Genomic DNA, 8,416 nt, shown 5'->3' on the forward strand with positions numbered 1-8,416 from the left:
ATCGGTTGTACCTGGAGGCACTTTTCCTTTGAATGTCAAGACTTTGGTCATCTTCAAAGTGACCGAGCAGCAGGTGCATAAATCCTCAATGAAGTCACCCGTTTTTAGATGACTTGCCCATCGGTGTGGAATAGCAATCAGCACTCTCCAGGGGGCGCATTCTTAAAAACTCACTAAACGTCTTCTTTTCTGACTTATCAGCTTCTTCTTGATGGATTGGCATACAGTTAAGAGCAGATATAAATGTTTCCTCAAGGATAAATTCAGATTTTTTGGGGGGGGGAAGACATTTGGTGCAGATTGTTGAACGGTCTTCTTTAAAGCATCAACTCATCGAATTTCCAAGAATGTGAAGGATGATGTGAGAAAATGATCAAACGAAATGCAAGGCTGGAGGTGGATCAAAACTTCTGTGTTGACAAGGCAATACATCTCATTTTTGATTCGCACTGTAAGGAAGGTAATGCTCGTGTGAATGTTGGTAATCTGGTATGTTCATTTAAAAATATATCATTTCAAATCAATATTTTGAAATGGCATCACGACACTCATCGATTTGAGATGGCATCCTGTGTTTGATTGAACTTTACTTTGTTTGACTTTGATTTAGCCCAAGGAAAAACAAAACGTTGATTGAGTTCTGTTTGTTGTTGTAGTGCAGGGGTGCCCAACCTCCGGGCCGCGGACCGCTACCGGTCTGTGGGTCATTTGGTGCCGGGCCGCACAGAAAGAATAAATAACTTACGTTACTTCCGTTTTATTCATTTCGGAATCTGAAAGATGTTTTATTTTGAAAAATTACCGGATTCTCTGTTATATCGGATTACAGTATGTCACTCTGTGCTTTGAAAAGTTTTTTCGGGAAGGGGAAAAGGCCCAGCCAGGAGACAGAAGAGGAGCCTACGACGTTCAAGAAAAAGAAGGCTACATTTAATAGACAGTATCAGGAGTCCGACTTCAAATGCGGCTTTATCTCAACGGGAGATTCACACTCACCAAGCCTACAGTGCATAATAAGCGGCGATGGCGAGTCGTATTTTTCATGCACTTTTTATTTGCGGCGTATCTTATTTTGAAGGCACGTTTAAACGTTACCATAGCGACCAGAGAAGGTTGCGGGCAGATCGGAGGTTCCTCGTGTCATGATTCGTGTTTATTATTATGTTTCGAAAATACCACACTTTTCATGCAAGTTCATATTAAATTGCCGGTCCCTGAAAATGTCTGACATGAAACCGGTCCGTGGGGCAAAAAAGGTTGGGGACCTCTGTTTTAGTGGGTCACATACGCTATTAAACTGCTCTATGCAGGAGTGAAATGGTGCATTTTCAGTGTATAAATGTTTACATTTGAGTTTTTTTGTATCGGGTATTAACAATAGTAAAAATCAACTGCACTCTATGATGAGCATTTTTTTAATATAATGTTTTAATGTCCTGTTTAATCCACGTGACATGATGAATCATTAGGAATGGGCAAGTATCGATACCAGGTGTCATTGTCGGGCCAATACCTGGCCTTATTTGAAGGTATGGGTATTCATGACGGCGGACGATACCAGTATCAACCGCCATTGGTCATATTACGATCGTGAACTAAAGGCATACATGTCTGAAAGATGCCCATTAAGATGCCACTTCTGTAAGTATATCTATAGATATAGATAATAGAAAATGGCCAATCCGATACAGTATTGGGATATCGAGGTCACTGGTTTTCGGTAAATTGTATCAAACGTACTAGTGGTATCAATACTTGTTATTTGTATCGGTGACTGCTCAAGAGTTATGTACTCATACGGATATCGGTCTGAAAAAAAGTTCCATTGGACATCCCTACTGATTGTGTATCCATCCATCCATCCATTTTCTGATCCGCTTTAGGGGTCGCGGGGGCATACTGGAGCCTATCTCAGATGTCTTCGGGCAGTCGGCGGGGGATACGCTGAACTGGTTGCCAGCCAATCTCAGGGCACACACAGACAAACGACTATTTGCACTCGCCTGGAATTGAACCTCCGTGCTGTGAGGCAGAATGGCTAAGCAGTCGACCACCGTGCCACCTTGATTGTATGACATGGTGCTTAATTCATGACATTTGGAGGTATAAGAATAGTGTTTTATGTGGATATGCAAATTATAATGAGTACTCATAATTTACACTAAATAATAAATGACTAAATGACAAAACTATAAATCAAAATACATAAATAAAAAAATAATAAATTACCAGTTTTAGTGGGGGAAAAAAAGAAATCCATCAAAATTAATTGAGCGATATCGCACAAGAGGGAGTAATTTTGTACTGTATGTTATTCTATCTTTGATTTAGTCATGGGCACAAGGCCACAGTTGCGCAAGTGCTATTTTTTATTTAACAGTAATAAATGACAGCGATTTATGATTTGGTTGTTTATTTAATAAGTTATTCTTCTCTGCCAAGAATAAGTTTGCCGTTAGCGCGGCATGCTAACTACCCAAAGTGTCAGTGCCAAGCTGAAAAAAAGAATGTAGCAAATGAACCGTGTTTTACTATTTCACTTTCACTGAGCTAGTCAGACAATTAGCCCAGGTCACGTAAGTCGAGCGAAGAAACACAGCAAACTCCGGTAAAGTAAAACGAAGCCAATTGTTCACCTGTTAGCCGTGTTCGCATCTGCTCCTGTTTGTACACTTAACGTGTGATTAATCACACGAGCACTCCTGGACGTATGCGGTGACTTCTCCGGGCTCTTCTCATTGCCTTGAAACCTGTTCATCTTCGCGGCGCCAAGGGTTTAACAACCCACAATAAATGTTAGATAACCGCTAACCGTTGATGTAGGCCAAATTAAAGGTTTACAAAACCTGTGAGGCTACGTCAAGTCAAAAATCTCAGTACTGTTGTCATGTATACATATATCATTACTCATGTCATGCCTCTTGTCCAATCAGATTGCTCGGCCGTGAATAACTGATCTTACTGCACACAAAGTGCAGACACACGTCACGAGGCCCGCAAGCGCTTACAGTGAAATCAGTTGCTTTTAGATGGCTTTGACAATTATAATGTGTGTGTGTGTGTGTGTGTGTGTGTGTGTGTGTGTGTGTGCGTGTGTGTGTGTGTGTGCGTGTGTGTGTGTGTGTGTGTGTGTGTGTGTGTGTGTGTGTGTGTGTGTGTGTGTGCGCGTCCACATGTAACATCACAAGACTTGCAGTGAAAGCAAAAGGTCATCAATCAGTGCGCGAGTATCTAACCTCCACTTTCGGGGTCATCTGTTTTCTATTAACGCGGGCCGCGGACCCAGTGTGGACTCTGTTAACGGCGTGTGAGTCACCGATTTTGGATGAAAACGCAGTGTTTGAAACGGGCTTTTTTTGGGATCCGGCTCACCCTGGCAACGGGGTAACCTTTCGACCGGCTCTCCGCATCCCAAAACAGGGCCGTGGCGCGATGTCACACTGTAAAATAATGGCACATGCTGGCATTATTTTTAGACGACCGCATGCGTGCGGTTTTGGGATGACTTTAATTACGAAAGAGAAGAGTCGCGAGGAAAAGTGAGCACTGACTCCTATTTAATTGTGCTAATTAAAGCGGGGCCCGCCGCCACAGTTGCACCGCATATGGCAAAGACTTCTTGAGCAGGGCATGCTTTACGACTGTGCTGCAAAAGTGCACGGATGCTCTTTTTTTTCCCCCCTTCCACGCTGTTTAATCACTATTCTCTGTTGGAAATGCTCACACATGACACCGAGCTCCCACAGTGACCCGACTAAAAATATCAGCGTGCGCGACAACAACGCCCACGTGTCATTAAAACCGAAATAAATACAGGTTCATTTCAGACAGTGCAATTCAAACCAGGGGTGCGATGAAGACCAATCGTAAAATCGGTTTTGATTTAAAAAAAAAATAAATAAAAAAACGTGAGTGTATTGAATACAACCGAATCATTCCCACTTTAAAATGTACCGTTCTTGAACGACGTATGCGCAGTTGAATATGCACTTGTATGTGTTGCCATCTTTCATTCATGATATTCTCCAAAGCATAATCCTGAAAAACCAAATGCGATCATCTTCAGAGCTCCCTACATGAGAGGCCTCTGCGCGCCACGTCACAAGTCAGAAAGCTGAACTTTTCTTTCACAAACAAAACAAATGGCAAATCTCAGACTTGAAATTGCGGACTTTCAAATATAAACCGGCATGATTTGTCAATTCAAAACGGAGTCTTTCGTTTTAGACAAGCAGGCCCCAAGTCCTAATGTCGACGAGTCAAATCTGACTCGCGTCAAGTCATGTGACTCGAGTCCCCTACCCTGTTAGTCAAGTCAAACTATCAACATATGTTATAACACATTGAATACGAATTTCAGACTCACGTGCTTCTCGTGACACCTGGTGTGCTCGTGGTCTTTTCCTCACTATCTGCGGCGGTGGATGGCGTTCTGATCCTGGTCCAATTCGCTGAGACAGGCTGCAGGGCAAACCTTTGTTTGTTTGACAGAGAAATCTCTGCTCCTCTTCATCTCCCCTTCCAGATAGCACTAAAACACACAGTGGTGATTTCCCCTGCTGATTTATCATTCAATTGACGAGTGAGCGGAATGTTTTTGTCCTCGTGGGGATGCCATCTGCGCGGGGAAAGTTCTGCAGATTGAGGCTTCAATGCAGTAATGTATGCATAACAAATGGTCATTTCAGGAGATGCTGCACTGGTTCTTCTTTGTAAGCATACAACATAATTGTGTGTAAATGTGTGTGCGTGTGCGTGTCCACTGTCCCCACATTGTCTCTTGTCAACTTCATCTGCAACATTTTCACCAGCACTATTTGACAGCAATCTGTGCCCACCCATGTCGCTCTGCTTTCTCTTTTCAAAAGAATTTCAAAATGTGTGTGTGTGTGTGTGTGTGTGTGTGTGTGTGTGTGTGTGTGTGTGTGTTTATTTGGCTGAGAATGGACATCCAGGTCCCCACTACTCAAAAGAACATGAACATGTGTGGAAATTGAGAGCTTGTGTGTCTGTCTGTGCATGAGAAGAGTGTTGTTGTGAAACACAATAGCCATTTGTCAATTTGCGTTTGTGTCCATTCTTACGTCTTTGTGATCCTGTGAAACGATATCAGTCGTGGCCCAAGTACTGCTCCACCTGAAAGCACAAATAAACCAAGAATGCATGGAATATCCATCGATCCATCCATTATCTGATGCGTTTATCCTCACAAGGGTCGCGGGCATGCCGAGGCCTATCCCAGCTGTCTTCGGGCAGTAGGCGGGGGACACCCTGGACTGGTTGCCAGGCAATCGCAGGGTACAGATTTGCGCTCACACTCACACTGAGGGACAATTTCGAATGCTCCATTCACCTGCCATGCATGTTTTTGGAATGTGGGAGGAAACTGGAGTACCCGGAGAAAACCTACGAAGGCACGGGGAGAACATGCAAACTCCACACAGGAAGGTCAGAGCCGGATGGATGGGTGGCTGGATGGATGAAAAATAGCTTCGTTTGTGGCCCCTTAACACTTACGATAAAGTTATGAAACACAGGCAGAACATTTGAAAACAAAAAAATTGCAAAAGTCACCCCTTTTTTTTACATTCTTGTTTTTTTGGGGGGGGGTTGTTTTGTTTTTTTGGGGGCGAGGGACATTATAATTGTCTTATATTGTAGAGTGTTAAAAATTGAGGTGGGAGAGGGGGTGGTCGGACGATTTTTGGCGATTTTATAAGCGCATATAATTAATCGGCTGGGCCCTACTGTATATATTGCATTTGCATGGCTGCCATAGCCAGCTGGTTCTTATTTAAGCTTAAAACGTTTTGTGTGTGTGTGTGTGTGTGTGTGTGTGTGTGTGTGTGTGTGTGTGTGTGTGTGTGTGTGTGTGTGTGTGTGCGCATAAAAGCTCAGGCACATGTTCGATTGGATGTGAAATTTGCGACATTGTAACGCAAAAATTTGAATCTCAAAACCAGAAACCGATCTTTGGCCAATCACGACTGCAGTTCAGTTTCGGCTGCATCGCCATGTGTGCGGCACACTTAATTGTTCCGGTGTGTGTGCATGTCTTTAATGCTGAAGGTTTATGCTGTGATCACTCGGTGAAAAACAAGGTCCCCAACATGTTTGTGTCTCCATTAGCGTGCGGTTGCGTTCCAACCAGAAGGCTGCGACGACTCTCAAAATATCCTCATGAAGAGTGCTTAAGCCTTTTGAATTCAAGGCAGAGAAGGATCTCTCACAGGAACGTCCACAAAAGCAAGTAGAGCGCTGTGATGAGGAAACACATGATGATCAGATAATCAGTAGAGAGTGACCTGTGTCGCAGAGGAACATTTAATCCCCCTACTGCCGCACCACCACATTGAAAGCATTCAGAATTGGCTGCCGTCACTCTGGCGGTTTGTCACTTCAAACAAGTCTCAATTGTGTTGTATCGATGACTCATAAATCAGCCACGCGATCATCTCAAACAATGCGCAAGAATCCTAAGCATTCAAAAAAAAAATTATCTGCTAACCTCACGTGATGACATCACGACGGATGTTTTTTGTCGTTGTTGTTTTGGGTTTTTTTTTTTTTGTATTTTACATGACGTCGTTTGCTGTGTCACAAAAGGTCATCACTCCATTTTATGTCGATTCTTGAGGTCACTGTGGCTTGCGGTAGAGAGAGCGCAGCAGTATTCTTCTTGTGAATGGATAGCGAAATATTAGAAAAACGCCTCCCCAAGTAATAACTAAAGACAAAAATACAGCCACAAATGACGTCTGCGGAGACGCTGGCAAACAAGTTCAGTCATGACCCTGAAAGTGGGTTAAAATTCTGTTGCGTTCAGCTGCTTGGCCACGCAGTACGATGGAGCTGTAGGGTTTGGAGGCCGGACATATTTTTGCTGTGAGTTAGACTGTATACAGGCTGTATACAGCCATTGAGGTTATTTGTGTTGTGATGGATATCTGTTGAAAATGCAGCCAGAAAGACAAAGCAAAAACAACGTATTGGAATTTGAAGGCCATCTGATCAAGATGCTCAAGCTAGGCTGACCTAAAAAGCTCACATCAGGTTGAACAAAAACTTTTTCCGACTTTCAGGATCAATATCCAAAGCAACATGCGTGATATCGCTGTGGTAAAGTGGATGTTTTACGCAGCAAAATATATATATATATTTTTTGTATGCGTGCTTTTTAATTCAAGAAAATTAGAGCTAGATGTTACACTTGATAAAAACATGATTATTACAGACATAAATGGAATGTAAAAGGAAAATTAGAGCTAGATGTTACACTTGATAAAAAACATGATTATTACAGACATAAATGGAATGTAAAGAATTGTTTAGTTCAATTCACTCAACATTGTGCTGCTTCGTCTGGCGCACAACATAGCCACCCGGGGGCAGTATAATAAAGACATAGATGAAAGAGCCGGTGAGACTTACGAAGGACGCCACAGCAATATGAGTTGTTCTTCGCAGAGGATAAAGAATACATGGCTGTGAGTATTGTTACATTATCTGTGTGCACATGTTGCAACATTTGTGTTCCAATATTAGTTGTTTAAAGGGTTACAACATTGCAACACCGATGTTCCTCATTAGCCCATCTAAGCCCTTTTGCATGTTTGATGGTTAGCATTGGGATAAGCAAACTTTCAGTGAAGCTATATTAAACATGCCATTCTGATTGTTTTATGTGTAGTTTGACACCTCCTTTTTCAATGAATTGTTCACTATCTGTCAAATTGCTGCTTGGTGTAAAGTGAATGCCACAATGGCTCCGATCTTGAAAACAAACAAAGACAAAAAGTAAATCATGTTTTTATCTCAGCGCGTCACTGCACTTGGACAAGTTTAACATGTTGTTTTCCAGAAAGAGCGCCTGTGATTTCTAGGGTTATTTGAAGCAAAATATTTGGTCAAAACACGTTCGTTCGGAAGAGGCTCCCCATCAGAGTTCAATTGACTGACTTTCCAAGACGACCGATCGGTGTCACTGTAAGAACATTTTCAAGGACATTTGATTCAAGATAATTGATGTAGTCGGGGTCCGAGATCAAAACAGTGCATTTATGTTCCTTGGCAGATTCCTCTACTGATGACAATTTTGCCCCAATCTTGGCAGGGATGTGTTTTACCACAAGCGCCATGGAGGACTTTCAGTGGGGGTGGAGATCAGGAGATCAGCGAGATCCTCTGATGTGGTGTTTCGGCGCAGCCTCTGGAGATCCAGCAGGGAAGTACCCACCATCAGAATACCGGAAGGGGTGACGAGCAGCTCCAGAGATGCGGAGGGGCTGTCAGCGCAGAGGCCCTGTTTGAAGTGGAAAGAAATCCGTTTTATAGCTTTTTCTTATGCATGCCCCTCTCTCCACGGAGAAGGATTGTCTCTGTTTTCAGGCACATAAACTTTGAGATTTTGATGATT

The 8,416-nt window shown here is 42.9% G+C and overlaps 1 protein-coding gene across 1 annotated transcript in view; it reads right to left on the reverse strand.

The window, feature by feature from the left end:
- LOC109518511 (uncharacterized) overlaps positions 1 to 8,149 on the reverse strand; it is a 38,666-nt gene extending 30,517 nt beyond the window's left edge. Inside the window, exons 1-3 of the mRNA XM_019874385.1 lie at positions 8,127 to 8,149; positions 5,085 to 5,136; positions 4,367 to 4,474 (exon numbers count right to left, since the gene is read on the reverse strand). The gene's annotated coding sequence lies outside the window, so the exon portion shown is untranslated. The remainder of the gene's footprint in view (positions 1 to 4,366; positions 4,475 to 5,084; positions 5,137 to 8,126) is intronic.
- Positions 8,150 to 8,416: the final 267 nt, after the last annotated feature.

This window comes from Hippocampus comes, unplaced genomic scaffold, assembly GCF_001891065.2.
Source record: "Hippocampus comes isolate QL1 unplaced genomic scaffold, H_comes_QL1_v1.1 scaffold125, whole genome shotgun sequence".
Taxonomy (NCBI): domain Eukaryota; kingdom Metazoa; phylum Chordata; class Actinopteri; order Syngnathiformes; family Syngnathidae; genus Hippocampus; species Hippocampus comes.